Below are 15,177 nucleotides of genomic sequence, written 5' to 3'. Positions count from 1 at the left end.
TATTTAAACTGCACTTTATAATAGCGGCAGGTTTCCAGACACTTTTGGCTGATATTCACATATAAACACAAATAGAGTAATTAATTTGCCAAGTAATGCGGAATGTTTGTTTAGTGTAGAAGTCGTGATTCATCATAGTAGAACAGATTTGGGGCCAGATGTAGGAAGCCGTTTGCATGGTGCAAACTGCGCAAATCGCAGTTTCCGCCATGCAAACAGCCTAACGCGATGCTCATTCACAAACCAATTTGTGAATGCGACTCGCAAATAGGAAGAGGTGTTCCCTTCCTATTTGCGACTCGCATCGCAATTCAGAATTGCTTTGTGACCACGAATGCGGTCGCAAAGCAATTCGCAGTTACCACCAGTGCCACACTGGTGGTAACTCATTCGCAAAAGGGAAGGGGTCCCCATGGGACCCCTTCCCCTTTGTGAATGTGGGCATAAAGGTTTTTTCAGAGCAGGCAGTGGTCCAATGGACCACTGCCTACACTGAAAAAACGAAACCAAATGGTTTCGTAATTTTTTTCATTTTGCAACTCGTTTTCCTTTAAGACACCGTTCTGCATCCAAATTTGCGATTCGGAAATTGCGAGTCGCACCGACTCGCAACTTCCGAATCGCAAATTCGGACCTTACTACATCTGGCCCTTGATGCTTAATGCAGATCATCAGGAAACGCTCGTCAGGTTGAAACTGAAGTAAGTAGACTTTCCAATGCTTATTCATTTTGTAGCAAAGTTGAACATAATGCAATTGTTTCTACCTTATCAACCCCCAATTGTTTTGGAGGCGGAGATCATCTACCATGCTCGAGCAGTCACCTGAGTAAGCGTTTCAATGTCACATTTAGCCTCTTCATTGTGGCTCATGTCAGGGTTTACCAGGGACCTAATTCAAATTATTCTAGTTGTGCAGGCATGCAGATGACCACCAACGTGACCAGTGTCATGCATACACACACACACACACACATACTTTCACTCACCAATGCACATGCACAATCAGACCCATCCATTCACAAGCGTGTACACATACACCCACCATTTGCAAGCACACACACACCCAATTACAGCACGCACAAATAAATATACGTACATACATACATACACACACAAACACTCCAAACAGTTAATAAAAAAACGCTTACTGTGCAGCAGCGGTGCTCTTAGGTTGTGTGAGAAGCCTTGGTGGTTCCAGGAGGATTGGGACTGCTATCTCCTCTCATTGGTTGACCATGTTATGGAACAGCCAATGAGGAGGAGACAGAAGCCCCTTACTCATCACAGAATGCGATTGAGTCAGTGAAACAGCTGAGTCCACCCCACTCTGTGATGAGGCATCACTGATGGACAGCTTGCCCTGGACACTTCAGGGCTTACAACTGAAGCACTCAGGTTTAAGTCTATCAGTGATGTCCCCCTCATCATGAGGGGGAGAAACTCCAAGCTTGGCTGACGAGGTCACTCCCACAGCGCTATGAAATCTTCAGCCCAGCAAAGTTCAGCTTAGGCAGCCAGGCATCTGTGCACTTAGTGAATGTACAGCACCTGGCTGCATGACCAGAACATGAAGAGTGTCTGTCAGGCTGGCCTTTGCTCATCCTGACACTCTTCATGTTTGCAAAAAAAGTGAGGGGAAGGCCTTCTGCCATTAAGCTTGCTGTGACTGAATCTGATAGGACTGCATACGTTCATGAGTACAGGTTTGTCTGTCCCTTCCGCTTTTCACACTAAAATTCTCATAAACATGTGTCTGACAGTTACAGTGCACTCAGATGTCCATCTTCTCCTGCAACAACCATTGTACCAGGACTTCCAAAACCCATTGTCTTGTCTGTTCTGTGTACCTGGGGGTGCCTTTGACATTGAGCTTTCAAGCTTCCTCAGTATAAAAGAAGCACATCAAATGTGCTACAAGGACCATTCACAACAGGTTCAAGAGATGACTGGATATTGTACTAGAAAATAAAATGTTTCTTTTGTAAATATATTTGCAGCCAGGTATTTCAGTGGTGAAAGTCTTCTACATGTTTTTGTTTTTACTAGCAAGAAGAGAGCGATTGCCTCCAGATTACCAACATAAGCAGTTAGGGCATGCCTACATGACATTTGATGGCAAAGATTTTATTTTACTGCAGAGACTGAATCACTTTTGGTCAAGGTGTGCTCTGTAATGACAATTCAGCAGCACTTTATTTGACACTAATGTGTACATGGCATCAATGTGTACTGAGAATGCATTCTTAAAATTAGACTTGTGGCAAGTTAATCTACTTTGCTAAGGTCCATTTTTGTACGTCCCTGTGCCACCTATCTAACTCATGTGACCTTTGTCCCATCCATGTGATGGCTATCCTGGCCAGCACTAGTACAAACTGCAAGAATGTTTACACCAGTTTCTTGCCCTTCTGTCGTTTAACATCACCCTATAAGCAGCTCCTTGGGGTGGGAGCAATGTCAATGTGTGTTGTTCGTCAGATATCATCGACCACCTGAGTCCAGTAGAGAGATAATCTTTATTGCTCGATTAATAAAAACCATTGCAATATAATGCAAAATCAAATGTTCATTCAGGGCGAATAAAATAAAACCATGGCACAACGTGAGTGAATAAGAAGGACAATAACTTCTTCAGATTCTAACAATACAAAGCTATCTCTTACGATGGCTAGGTGTTTTTTTTTTAAATTGATTTCACGATGGCTGACTTTACAAAACTAATTTCGTGAAGGGGCGTTAAATATTTAAACCTAGTGTCCCAGATCGACCTCGGTCAGTTTCTTTTGAAATAGTTTTAAAAACTTTACCCCCATGCAGCAAAATGGGAGTGAGTCACCCTTAAGCCAGGTGATAACCGCTGGTCTGCAGGAGCGGATGTGGTGTGTTAAAAAGGCAGCTTTTAGCAGCTTACTTCTTTCAGGGCCTAGAGCTGGGCAAATGCAAAAGGTGTGCAGCAGTGATTCCTGATGGTGACCACAAAGGCCGCAGTTCTGGTCGGGGTACTGCTCTTTCCAGGATGGGTGGGTGTCTTTGGCAGAAAAAAATCCCATACGATGCATCAAGAGTAGTTGTTTTATTCGGATGGAAAAATGTTCCTTAAGATAGCTTTGAGGAGAGAGGAGCGAATAGGGCCCTAGGACTGCCCAGGCCTTTTGGCTAAGGAAGCTTTTTCAGTGATGAGGGAAAGCGAGCGGACTGAGAAATTAACCAGTCTCTTAAATTCGGATTTCCCTGCACTGCTTTTCCAAACGTCTTCCATGCCTAGGCCGTTAATAACTTGGTTTAAATGGCTTTCCCAGGAGCCTTTTCTATTACAGTTTTGTTGAGCCTGGACTTCTTGCCAGCAGGAATGGAGTATGGAGGCATTCTCAGCCAGCCATAACCTCCATGATGCTTTGAGAAACGCTCCCTGACGCTGAAAAATGTGATTTGTAGGGCCCATCTCCAGCCTTACCTGAGCGGGGGAGGCGTTCTTTGGTATGTTAAATACCGCCTTGTAGGTTCTGACTTGGCTACTATTTAATGAAGAGATCTCCCGGTCCTGCAGCACTTCGGTCCTATAAGAAATGGCTGGGAGCAACTGGGCTGACATCATTTTTAGAAGACGCAACCAATTTGGGCAATTAAGCTTCCTCTTGAGCAGCTTGAAACTGTAAGTTAATGAGTGGGCCTTTGCCTGGATTGACAGCAAATGGCTTTTCCATTTCAGGCATGGTTCAAGATGGACTCCCAAATATTTGTAAGATTGTACCACCTCCAATTTTTTGTCTCCTAGGAACCAATTGAAAGATTTGTAATTCGTCCTGAGAAGCCTCATCAATTTTCTTTTGGCCAGGTTTATTTCAAGACCTTGCTTGTCCATGAAGGTTTTGAGTGCTGATAGGCTCTGTTGCAGGGCTCGTGTGGTGCGACTAAAAAGTAAAATGTAATTGGCATATTGTAGGCATCTGATTTTCTCTGGACCAAGGGCTGGAGGGAGACAGTTTACTTGTGCCAATATACCGGCGAGGTCTGCCAGGTATATTTTAAAAAGAAGTGGAGCCAGGACACAACCCTGCTTTAGGCCTGACTTTGTGGGAATTCTTCTTGTGAGTCTTGTACCGTCACTGATTTTAACCTAAACCCAGGCATTGGTGTATATGTCTATAATGACCCATAACAAGTTGGGAGGAATGCTCCATTGAGCCATCTTGGACCAAAGCCTTTCCCTTGGGACCCAGTCAAAGGCCGATTTGAGATCGATAAGGCATGCAAAGAGGCTCAATTTTCTGTGGCTGGCCCTTTCCACAATAAGGGAAAGGGCAATTAGATTTGTTGATGTTTCCAGGCCTGCCCTAAAGCTCGTCTGAAATCTTGGGAGTAGCATGTTTTCGTCGGCCTAAGCTTGCAGGTGATGTAACAGGCAAGAGCCGTATCACTTAGCTTCCACGTTAATGAGTGCTATTAACCTATAATTCGTGGGGAGGGCCGGGTTTCCACTTTTGAAGATGGCATGTATGATGCTGCCTCTCCATGACTCTTGAATGCGGCTGGCAAGAGCAGTGGTAGTGAAAAGGGGCAAGAAGTACTTTGCCCAGTACTCTGGGTGGGATTTGAAGATTGCGTTTGGGAGCCCGTTCGGACCAGCAGCCCCCTCAGATTTCATCTTCCTAATTAGGCTGGCTATTTGATCTGATTTCCAGACTAGATTGGGGAGATCCTTCTCGGCGATAGTCGCTGGGGAGTCCTCTGTTTGCTGGCCTAGTATGTTGTTATAGCTCAGGGGCGATTGCTTCCCCTATTCATTTGAGTGGGGGTTTGGCTGTGATTACACTCCCGCCTGTCTGGCCATACAGGCTACGGATATGACTCTCCCACAGGGCCGGATTCATCCCATGACTGAGAAGAAGGTTTTTTCCCCAGGGCCAGGTCATTCACCATGCCCAGAAGTCTTTGATGTTTGTCATTTTGCTCACCCAAAGTAGCTTGGACCATGAGTCTTCAAGAAACATTTTCTTTGTGGCTCAGCAGTCTGCATGAACCTCTGGGAGTCTTTATTGCCTTGCGCACCCCGCCTAATGGCATTTGCCAAATTCCTGTCCTGCTGCGCAGTATGTGTTTTCTGGATGCGCAAGGTTTTATTAAACCGGGATTGACTATCTCGAACCATTTTGGAATCAAAGGCCAGGCGCTGAAAAGGAGCTTTGTGAGCAGTTGGACATTTTAAAAGAAGCCCACAGCTGAGCTCAACCCAATTGTCATTCCAATTTCCTTTGGAAATGGGGTCCTTTTGGTGCTTGTCTGCTGTGTTTGCTCTCTCCTCTAGAGACCCAGCCTTGTGATACACCTCATCGATCACAACCGCTATCCCTGTTTGGCGCCATTTCAGTCTCTTGAGGTTGAATATTGCTGGGGCTGAATATAGATCATTCGAGGTCTGTAATTTCTTGGGTTAATTAGCCAGTTCCAATTATTGTGGAAAGTGATCACTCTCAGCTCTGCATTTTATTTGAAAGGAAAGCACCAGGGGTGTAGCAGAGTTGTTTATCAGGGTGTAGTCAATGGTTGAGCTTGTTTTTCCGCTTACGAAAGTTACTGTTGCTGAGGAGTCCTTTTTGTTTTTGCCATTTAATGATGTTAGGCCTAACTGATCCAGGTATTTTCTGTAGGTGCTTGCCATTCGGTTCTTCGCAGTTCCTCCTTTTGAGGAGAGCAGATTGATATTGAAGTCACTACTGACGATGAATGTGGAATTGATGTATTGCCTTTGTAGGAGCTTATTTAGTTCGCCCAATTTTTCCACTTTTCCCCCTCTTTAAGACTTTTTTGGATGAATATACATGTTTATGGGAATGAGGTCTAATTTACTGTTTTGCGGGCTGCTAAGTGTAACTTTGGTTGCCTGGATCCAACGTGACTCTGTGTCGATTGTGACTTTGTCGCCTATGAGAGCCGAGGAGATGATGGTTGTCATGCCTCCCTTTGCGTGGCCATATTTACTTGAACTCCTAGCTGGGATATGAAAGGCAGTGTACCCCGACGCCGCGGTCAGATCTAAACTCCAGGTTTCCTGAAGTAGGATGATGTTGTACCTTTTGAGAAAAGAATGAGCTTCTAGATCTTGATATATTGATTCAATGCCACGGATATTCCATGAACAGATGTTAAAGTGTGAGATGAGAGATCCCTGGCCCCCAAGCTTTTGATCACGGTCAGGGATGTTTTTGTGAGCTGGGGGAGAGCTTTTTGGAGGCCCAAAGAATGAGGCCCACATGCTTCACTACCATTAGATTGTCAATGGCCGACCCGAGTGTGATAGCTCCTGTTGCCCCTCTTAATAATGATTTATTGCTGTGCATTGACGCCCGCAGTGGTCCCTGGTATCAAGGGTGATCCAATTGTCTCAGTATGATGCCCCATGAATGAAAGATGTCAGAAAAAGTAACTAGTTGGTGTACTAAGGCTGCCAAAGACCATGAAGTGACTGTGGCCTCTTGATCGGTCCTTTGTGGATGGGGTTTGAATTTGACGGAAAGAAGGTCTGCTGAAGTAATCTGGGATAAGTTTCTTATTTCCCTTACAATTTTAAAATGTCTCCTCTGTTGAGGATGCCAAAATTTCCCTCTGAACTGAAATGTGGAATGAGGAGCAATTTCAGCGCCTCCGAAGGTGTGACAGGTGTTGGGGCCACCGGTTGGTGATCCCTGCTATAAAGCGATTTAAAATTGTTGGGGCACACTGGTGGGCGGTATTGGGGTGATTGATGTAGCTGCTGACTGCTGGCCGGGTGGGCTCCTCTCTTTCCCTCTTTGTTCCACCAGCTTCTGTATAGGACAGTCTGTTGTTTTGGCCTGCCAAACTGTTGGGCCTCTGGATTTGGTGAATCTTGGGAGTCACACTGGAGTGTGTTCGATGTTGGCTGGCTTTTTCTCACCTGGCTTACTAGTCCTATCAGCCTCTTTGTCTTTGTTGATTATCCTCCTAGCTGGATGACTGAAAGTGGCACTTTGGGTCTCGCTGCTCTGGCCCCCCTCGTGGGAGGGTGTGAGTGGTTTTTGGGGACTTGGGCCAAAGATGGATTGATCCTTTATGGTGCTAGTCTGTTTATGGCCAGATGGAGATGATGATTCTGCATGAATATTACTAGAATTGGGCTGCTTCTGCTAGGTGAAGAGTTGCCAAATGTTTTTCTGCTTGTCTGATGTTTCTTTTTTCCGTGCCTTCCTTTGCTTTTTTTTCCCTTTTTGATTTTGGTGGTCTTGCACACTGAGAGGGGCTACAGGAGGTGCTTTTGTTCCCTGTGTAAGGTACTCCTTCCTGTGGGCAGGACTGAGGCCTGGGCTGAGGTCTACCAGAGACTGTACGCCCTGGAAGTTGTGGGACTTGTGGCTTATTACAACTTTGGAGGAGGTGTTAATCCGTCCCAAAAGTGACGGTAAAGTGACGGATACACCATCAGCCGTATTACGAGTTCCATAGGATATAAAGGACTCGTAATACGGCTGGTGGTATATCCGTCACTTTACCGTCACTTTTGGGACGGATTAACACCGCCTCCAAAGTTGTAATAACCCCCATAGTCTTGACTTCTTGTGCCGGTACTTCTGTGACTCGAAGATGTTCCCTTGTGTTTAGGGTCAGCCTCCAGTAATTCTGTATCCTCTGACACTGCCAAGCTAAGTGTAAGAAAGTTGGCATCTGACTCTCCACATCTGGAACAACTATCCAGGCGTGTAGGGGATACATGGTGCAGGGCATTTGGGGCAAGGTATGTCCTATGGAGGAATTTGTATTGCAACAATTTAAAACGGACAGTGCTTGAAAATGATCTCATTAGTTCATGGACCCTAGACCAGTCCCTACCACTCAGTGGACTGTTTAAGTCCATGTCCAATGCCACCTGAGACCACGGGGGAGATCCCAGAAACGTCCATGCGCATGGCCCGGTACAACTGGGTAATTAAGTGACTGCCTGCCCCTCAGGTTAACCAATCCCTAAAGTATGCGTGGATGCGGGTGCAGTGGGGCATGTGGGCCAGGTTACCTTAGCTAGCTCCAATAAGCCGGCATGTTATAAGAAATGTCTCGGTTCAAGATTGAATTCCTGACTGGCCTCCCCAAATATGATTAGGTTTTCCACAGGGTATAAATCTCCGAGTTGCAATCACCCTCCCTCCTGCCACACCTAAAAAGACATACTATCCATCATTTGTCTGACTGTTTTTAGTACCCATGCTGAGAGCTCATGATGAAATGGGAATTTTTAAATATTGTCTGTATAATGCGCTGCCAAGTGGCAGCCGTTAATGGACACGTATGGTATGTCCCTCTGGAGACCAAAACCCTGCATGGAAAGTGTCGGCAGCTGGTCAGCTGCCACCATTCCCGATAAAAGTAGTTTTTCCCAATTATCTTGGTCATCCATGCAGTGGACTGCATGCTGTAGCCACACTGCGTAATAGTAAAGGACAAGCAGTTATATTTCAAATCCTCCATCCTCACCCAGTTTCATCAGTGTTGATAATGCCACCCTGTTTTGCCTGCCCGCCCACAGCAGTGAAATGAGCCATGATCTAGCTGTTTAAAGATTTTAGCGGGAAGCAGGCACAACAAGTTCTGTAACAGATATCTCGGTAACATCACCATTTTAGCTGTAGCCAGTCTATCTATCAGGGAGAGAGGCAGCATGTTCCAGAAGGACAATGACCTCATCAGGACCTCCAGCACCTTTTCTATGTTGTGCGGTTGCTGCAGGGTTTCGGTGTAAGCCACCTTGATGGTCAGGTATCTAAAATGCAACATTTCCTCTGCAGTCCCATAGCAAGCAGTCCTTCCACTGGCGTTCTGGCCAGTACTGCAAGCAGGAACAATGAAGACTTTTATTCCAATTGAGCCGGAGTCCTAAAATGTACCCAAACATGCCCAGCAGCTGTAGTAGTTTTGGCAGGGAGCCACATGGGGAGGAAAGATAGAACAGAGCATCATCTGCTTATAGGGAGATGACATATCGGACATCCCCCAAGTTAATGCTCCACTTGGATAGCTCCCTGCATGCCCACACCTGCAAGGACTCTATGTCGAATGAGAACAGAAGTGTGCCACATCATAGGGTCCACGCCTCCAACTGACAGAGGCCTACGTGCACCCTGGCTCGTGGCTCTGTATAAAGTAGACAGTCCTACCCACAGAATTGAGTCCCGAATCGCATGAGGTGTAACACTTCTAGCAAGTAACCTCAATCGACTGCGTCAAATGATTTCTCCAGGTCAATGGTAGAGACATTTCCTTCTCCTTATGCTCTACCTCATGTAACACAGGTGCCAGTGTCCAAAGATTCATTCCAGTGGACCTTCCTAGTATAAAGCTGTAGGGGTCTTTATGTATCAGGCAGGTTGTATATGTTTGTTGGCAGGTTGCAAGCAATTTTTAGAGCACCTTCACATCTGCATTTTTCATGATGAGGGGGCTATATGCTTCTGGGTTGGCAGAGTCCCTACTGACTTACAGCATACATACCTCTCCTTTCCTCATGGAAGGCAGCAGTATCCCCATTTGTCACACTCTAGAAGGACTTCCAGGTGACCCTGTGGCAGTGTGGATGAGACTGTCTAGTAAGATTCATCTGGGAAGCCATCACCACTAGGTAGCTTGGCCCGGGAAGCAATTTTCGTGCCATCCTAAGCTCCTCCAGCTCCATGGGAGAATCGAGGTCCTCAGCTGGCCCTGGTGCAAGCCTAGGGAGGGCCAGGCTCTCCAAGAAAGGGGTGTACTTACGTGTGGCAATATGTGGGTCTGCCGTGTATACCTGACAAAGATGTTCACAAAACATTTCCTCTATGTATGCCCAGGCGCTAACTCCAAGTCCCTTTGGTGTGATTACACATGTCGTAAGGGAGGCAGTGTGTTCTAAGAGCCTACCCATTTTGTCACCTTCGTGGTGCAACCTCTGACAATAGTACTACAGTCTAGATTTGTTGAGGCGGTCCCAAGTTCCAACTATATGCCGACAAACCATGTGTTCCCTTATAAGAGCTCCCTGGTTTGCTACATCCTTCCTCTGCAACTCTGTGGGCACAGTTTCCTCCATGTGCAAGTCAGCTTGCAAGCTCCTGCTCACCCTGCATGTAAGCCCTAGGCAGGCACCCCCCAGCACCACCTTGAGTGCTTTCCACTCTGTGGATCTGTGGGTAGTAGTGCCCCAGTTTGTTTCCAAGTAGTTCGCTAATGACTGCACTGGTGCGTTTCGCCACTCCGCGTCATCAAGTATGTTTTTCAGCATCCCCCAGGCTCTCTCCCTGTGCTTAGTGCCCCTTAATGCCATGGAGCAGCTAACTGGGGAGTTATCTGATAAAAAGCAAGTTAAGTGCTTTACCTCGATAGCATCCATCCTCGGGAATCCTGCAGCTAGTATCCTGTCCAGCCTACTTTGGGTATTATGTGATGTAGAGTGGCATGTGTATATGGTTTGCCTGGGGTATGTCTCCCTCCAAACGTCTACTTAACCAGTATTCTCCATTACTTTCTGAAGTGCAGCGTCCATATTGGGTTTTGTACCTACCCCAGTGGGGCCCTATCCAGATTGGGTCAAGGAACAGGTGAAATCTCCCAACAGTGATATAGGTGCTTCAACATCCAGAGCCAGCAAATCCTGCATTGCGGGGAAAAAGGCAGGGTCATCAATATTAGGGCCATACATGTTCAGCATGTTTACTTCCTGGTCATCCTGTTTGCCCTGCACAAGGATGTACCTTCCTCTCACATCTGCCTCCGTATAAGTGGGAAGAAATGGAGTCCCAGGTGGCACACAGGTCAAAGTATCCTGTCATATGTTGAATATGAAGAATGGAAAGTCTGCCCTCTCCATTTTTTTGGCCAGTCTTGAGGCACCTGCATCATCCAGATGTGTTTCTTGAAGATATGCTATGTTAATTTTGTGTCGGTCTGAGGAAGAAGGACACACTGTATCGTTTGATGTATGTGTCCAGACCCTGGATATTCGAGGTCAGAATCCTAAAGTCACCCTCCATTGTCACTTTTAAGGACTTTTCTCTCTTGCTTCAGCTGTATCCCCCGAACTACTGCTGTTGAACTATAACACAGAACAAGAACAAATGAATTCTCAAAATTTCCCCCAACCACCGAAGGACAGGAATAGTGCAACTGTATGACTATTCATGGCCACCCAATGCATGTGTCAGGGCCACACCACTCCCCAGCGTATCGAACATGGACCAGCTAACTCACACTACCAGTCAGCTCTTTGACCAGCCATTTATTACAAAAACGTAGTAAAGTGAGTACCAGAAACATCCCACACTCAGTGGATATGCATTGCAAGGAATCGTAAGGATTTGCACCCCAGTATCTAGATTTGTGGTTTACATCACAAGGACCTGAACAGTCCACACTTTTGGTAGCATCCAAAATCCTTTATATGTGAGTACTCAGATCTCCGAGCCGCCCAACCCACCTGTTGATGTATCAAACATCTGTAAAAGTACTGTGGATCAACATCCCCAGTGAATTATCACACAACATCCAACCATATACTTCACCAGTCAAGCAGTTCCATTTCCTATTTCTGTTGTGAGCATGGAATCAGGCTCAGGTTCTATTGGGGGACCCAGGTCCCCTGAGCTGGTGCCAGTCGCTAGTGATTGCTGGGCGGAGGTTGTTTCCGAATCAATGGCATTGAACTGCATAGTACCAGCTTCGCATATTGTCACTTTCCAGGTACCCAGTGGAAGAGAGTTCAGATTTGTGTCATCAATTCACTGTGTGTGCAGGGCTCGACTAATACGTGTCCCCCAAGATCGTTGCCGAGTGCTACCTGCACTGGACACAACTTATACATCTCAGATCTCCAACCATTCCCAAACATCCTCCGGTTGATCGAAGAAATGTTCATTCCCTTGAAAGATTACTTTCAGTTTCGCAGGATACAGGAGCATGTACCTCAGTTGTAGTGCTTGTAACTTCTGCTTGATATTAAGGAAGGATTTACGTTCCTCCTGATTGTGTTTAGTATGATCCGGGTAGATAAAACTTTTACTAATGCCTAACCTGGGAACTGCTTGCTACTGAGCCGCTCGGGGGATACAGTCTCAGTCTCGGTAGTTGAAGATTTCGGCTATGAAGGCCCTGGTGGGAGCCACTGGCTGCGTTGGGAACTGCAGTAGCCTGTGGGCCCTCTCCACCACGAAATGGTCCAACAAACCTTGTGCTTTGAGCTCTGTGCGCTCCCATGTCTCCAGGAATTTTTCAGCAGATGATTGCCTTGCCCTCTCAGGGAGCCCAAAGACACAGATGTTGTTCCCATAGAAACAGCCCTCCACATTGTCTGCCCGCTTGTCCAGTCCCACAGAGACAGTGGTCATCTCTGCCATCTGCTTTTTAAGAACCACAACCTCTCATTGTAGTTCTGCTATGTTCCCCTCTGCATTTGTAACTTTGTCTGCAACTTTCCTCAGGTCTGCTTTAAGTAAGTTCACATCGATGGATGCCATTTCAATTTTATGTTAAAGTGCAGTATGGGACACTTGTATCGCTGCCAACAGTTTGGCTCGAAATGTCTCCAGGTCAGAGTCCGCAGTGTCCTCTGGGCCATTTTCATCTATCTGACGTGTTACCATCTGTGTGAGTTGTCGCAATGTGTTGTATTGAGCAATCATGTTGGTTGCATGAGTACAAACAAGTTTGCCTTTTTCCAAGCTGAGCACCAAAAAGTGTGATACCCACATAGAGGTGTCTGCAAGGGGTGGAACCCCTCCTCACTTGTACACTCTGCAGAACTCAGTACGTCTGCCTCTACCCACAGCCACATCCCACCTGGGAGAGCAAGCTGCCATAAATGCCCCCCTCAGACAGGAGCCGATCTGCCTGGCCCAACGTCCCGCACCTCCGCCTCCAGAGGAGTGCATTATCAGTAAAGAGTGGGCCCGCAGATGTGATTCATCCGCAATTGAGTGTATGAGGGCCTGTCAGAGTCCCAGGCTACCACCCCGCTCACTCTGCCCTTAAAGCAGTGACAGAGAGCATGCAGAGGGACATGTATTGATAAGGGATCTTCCGAACACTTCCTAGGAGTTCTGCTCGTTATGTAATGCTTATTCAGAGGGTCCGAACTGCACTTTGTGTTCCTTATCCCTTAAGTTCCATTATCTGGGCCCAGGCTGCTCTGGCAAATGCGGTGTCTAAGGCACCTCTGTAGGCGTCCAACCCTGAGGGCTTACCGGGTCAAACTCATGAACCCATATTGAGCTACACTCCGTTCTCCTTTCTTGTCTCCTCTGTGGTCAAGGGCCCTGTGTTGTTCAGTGATCCCCCAGCGGACTCCCCATTCTCTTTAGTAGCACTCCAGGCAGCCTTTGTTGTTGCGCGCATCCCCCCAGGCATGTGCTGCACCTACATGTGGGCCAATAGCTAGATCTCACCACCTGTGCTCCGGTGGAGGAGCGGTGTGGCCTGCAGTATCCCTTGCTGCCCTCTGTGTTTAATCTGCCACTCAGGTCCCGAATTTCTGCTCCATGGTGGTGTGCCAGCTAGCGGGAGCTAAAGCAGGCCTACTGCTATCTTCCTTGCAGCGACCCTGCTCTGGCACCCCAATCCTCCTGTCAGTGATCTCACTCTGCCGGCCCCCAGCTCTGCATCAGTACAAGGGGGTATCCTCTGCAGTCACAGCCACCACAGTAGTTCCCTCGGCACTGCTGTGCTCGGTCCACAGGAGTTGGTCTTGGCGGTGGACAGTCACTGATTGCTGCACGGCGCAGGCCCAACCAGGCCCCAACGAGGACAGCGCCGCCTCGCCCTTCACCCGTGCTCACCACTACAGGATGACCGTAATTCTACCGGAATAAGGGCGTTCTGCCATTGCACTACACTGACTGTCATACTAGGGCCAAGTCACGAGGAAGATTTCTAGGATTATGCAGGATTTACTTATGGGCTGGCCGGGAGCTCAGGGGCTCACGTCCCGTCAGCCATGTTGCTCGGCCACACCCCACAATGTAATATAAACTTGACTTGTATCTGCTGAGCTTTCTGCTGTTTCTAAGCTCTGCAAATAACTTGTGTTTCTAGTACCCAAACAATTTAAATATCTCAAAAGTCTAAAAGGATCAGTAGGCTCTATTCGGACTTGCAGTGCTGATTTGCAGATCCCATCAGGTGGCAACAGTCAATGCTTAACATGATAAACTGAGATGAAAACGTGTTCCTTTCAGGACAGCCATGAGCATAGATCTTTAGGTTTAATTTACTGCAAGGCTACCTGCAAGACTACCCACAACTCTAGTTTCAGCCTGCAGCATAAAGCCACCTTTAAAAATGCTCCCTTGGACTTCTCTTCAACTGTTTCTTCTGTCTAGAAAATGAATGGCAATCCACAGGCCCACGAGATATGTTTCAAATGAGCTGGCAGAAGAAATGTCCAGTTTCAGCTACATTCGTTTTCTGCCAGGCAGCTACGGTTTCCTCTTCCCTATGACTTTCTGCACTCTCCAGCCACAGGAGAGAAGTTCTGAAGGGAACAACCCTGCTTTAATGGCAGGCGCAAGCTGGCAAGTTTCAGATTGCTTGTGTGTGACATTACCATGGTTTAAGGGGGTTTATGTGTGACATTCAATTCTTTATGTGTGACACTGTATGAAACCTAACTGCGATTAAAACCATGCAAACAATACCTATCAAATAAACATCAGAAATTACCCCCACTTGGTGCTATATGAAGTTTTAGGAGTAAGTGCTACTTTTTGTTCAAATGTACTTGCACTGAGGCAATGCTGCCAACTGATGGCATAATGCTATCTGAATTTAAAGTTACTAGCGTCTGCAGAGAGCAGGGCCTCTCCATCACAAAACAGTGCTCACTGTCCAGAGGTTTAATCATGCCAGTTGTTGATCTTCCCTTGAGTCCTTATCATCAGTCCTGGCTGCAGACACTGGTAGCAGCTAAATGCTGAGTTTCAGAGTCTGTCTCGGCGGGCTGATGAATAGCTTTCCACACTTGTGGCACAAAATAGAATGACTACTGCTGAGAGCAGAGTAATTCTCTAAATTACGTGACAAAAGGTTCCAGTGATGGAATGAGTAAGCAATTTGTGTAAGTTTGACCTGTTTGGATGGCACTTGGGGGGGCTACTTTAGGTCCTCTTGACGTGGGCCACAACTCCCTGCAGCGGATGCCTATTGGTACCTG

At 46.9% G+C, this 15,177-nt stretch overlaps 1 protein-coding gene across 1 annotated transcript in view; it reads right to left on the bottom strand.

Moving 5' to 3' along the window:
* Nucleotides 1–15,177, bottom strand: part of ARG1 (arginase 1) — a 221,880-nt gene that overhangs the window by 87,501 nt on the left and 119,202 nt on the right. The window lies entirely within an intron of this gene.

This window comes from Pleurodeles waltl, chromosome 5 (assembly GCF_031143425.1).
Source record: "Pleurodeles waltl isolate 20211129_DDA chromosome 5, aPleWal1.hap1.20221129, whole genome shotgun sequence".
In the NCBI taxonomy this organism is placed as follows: domain Eukaryota; kingdom Metazoa; phylum Chordata; class Amphibia; order Caudata; family Salamandridae; genus Pleurodeles; species Pleurodeles waltl.
The sequence above is the reverse complement of the archived record's forward strand: the minus strand, read 5'-3'. Positions and strand labels throughout refer to the sequence as shown.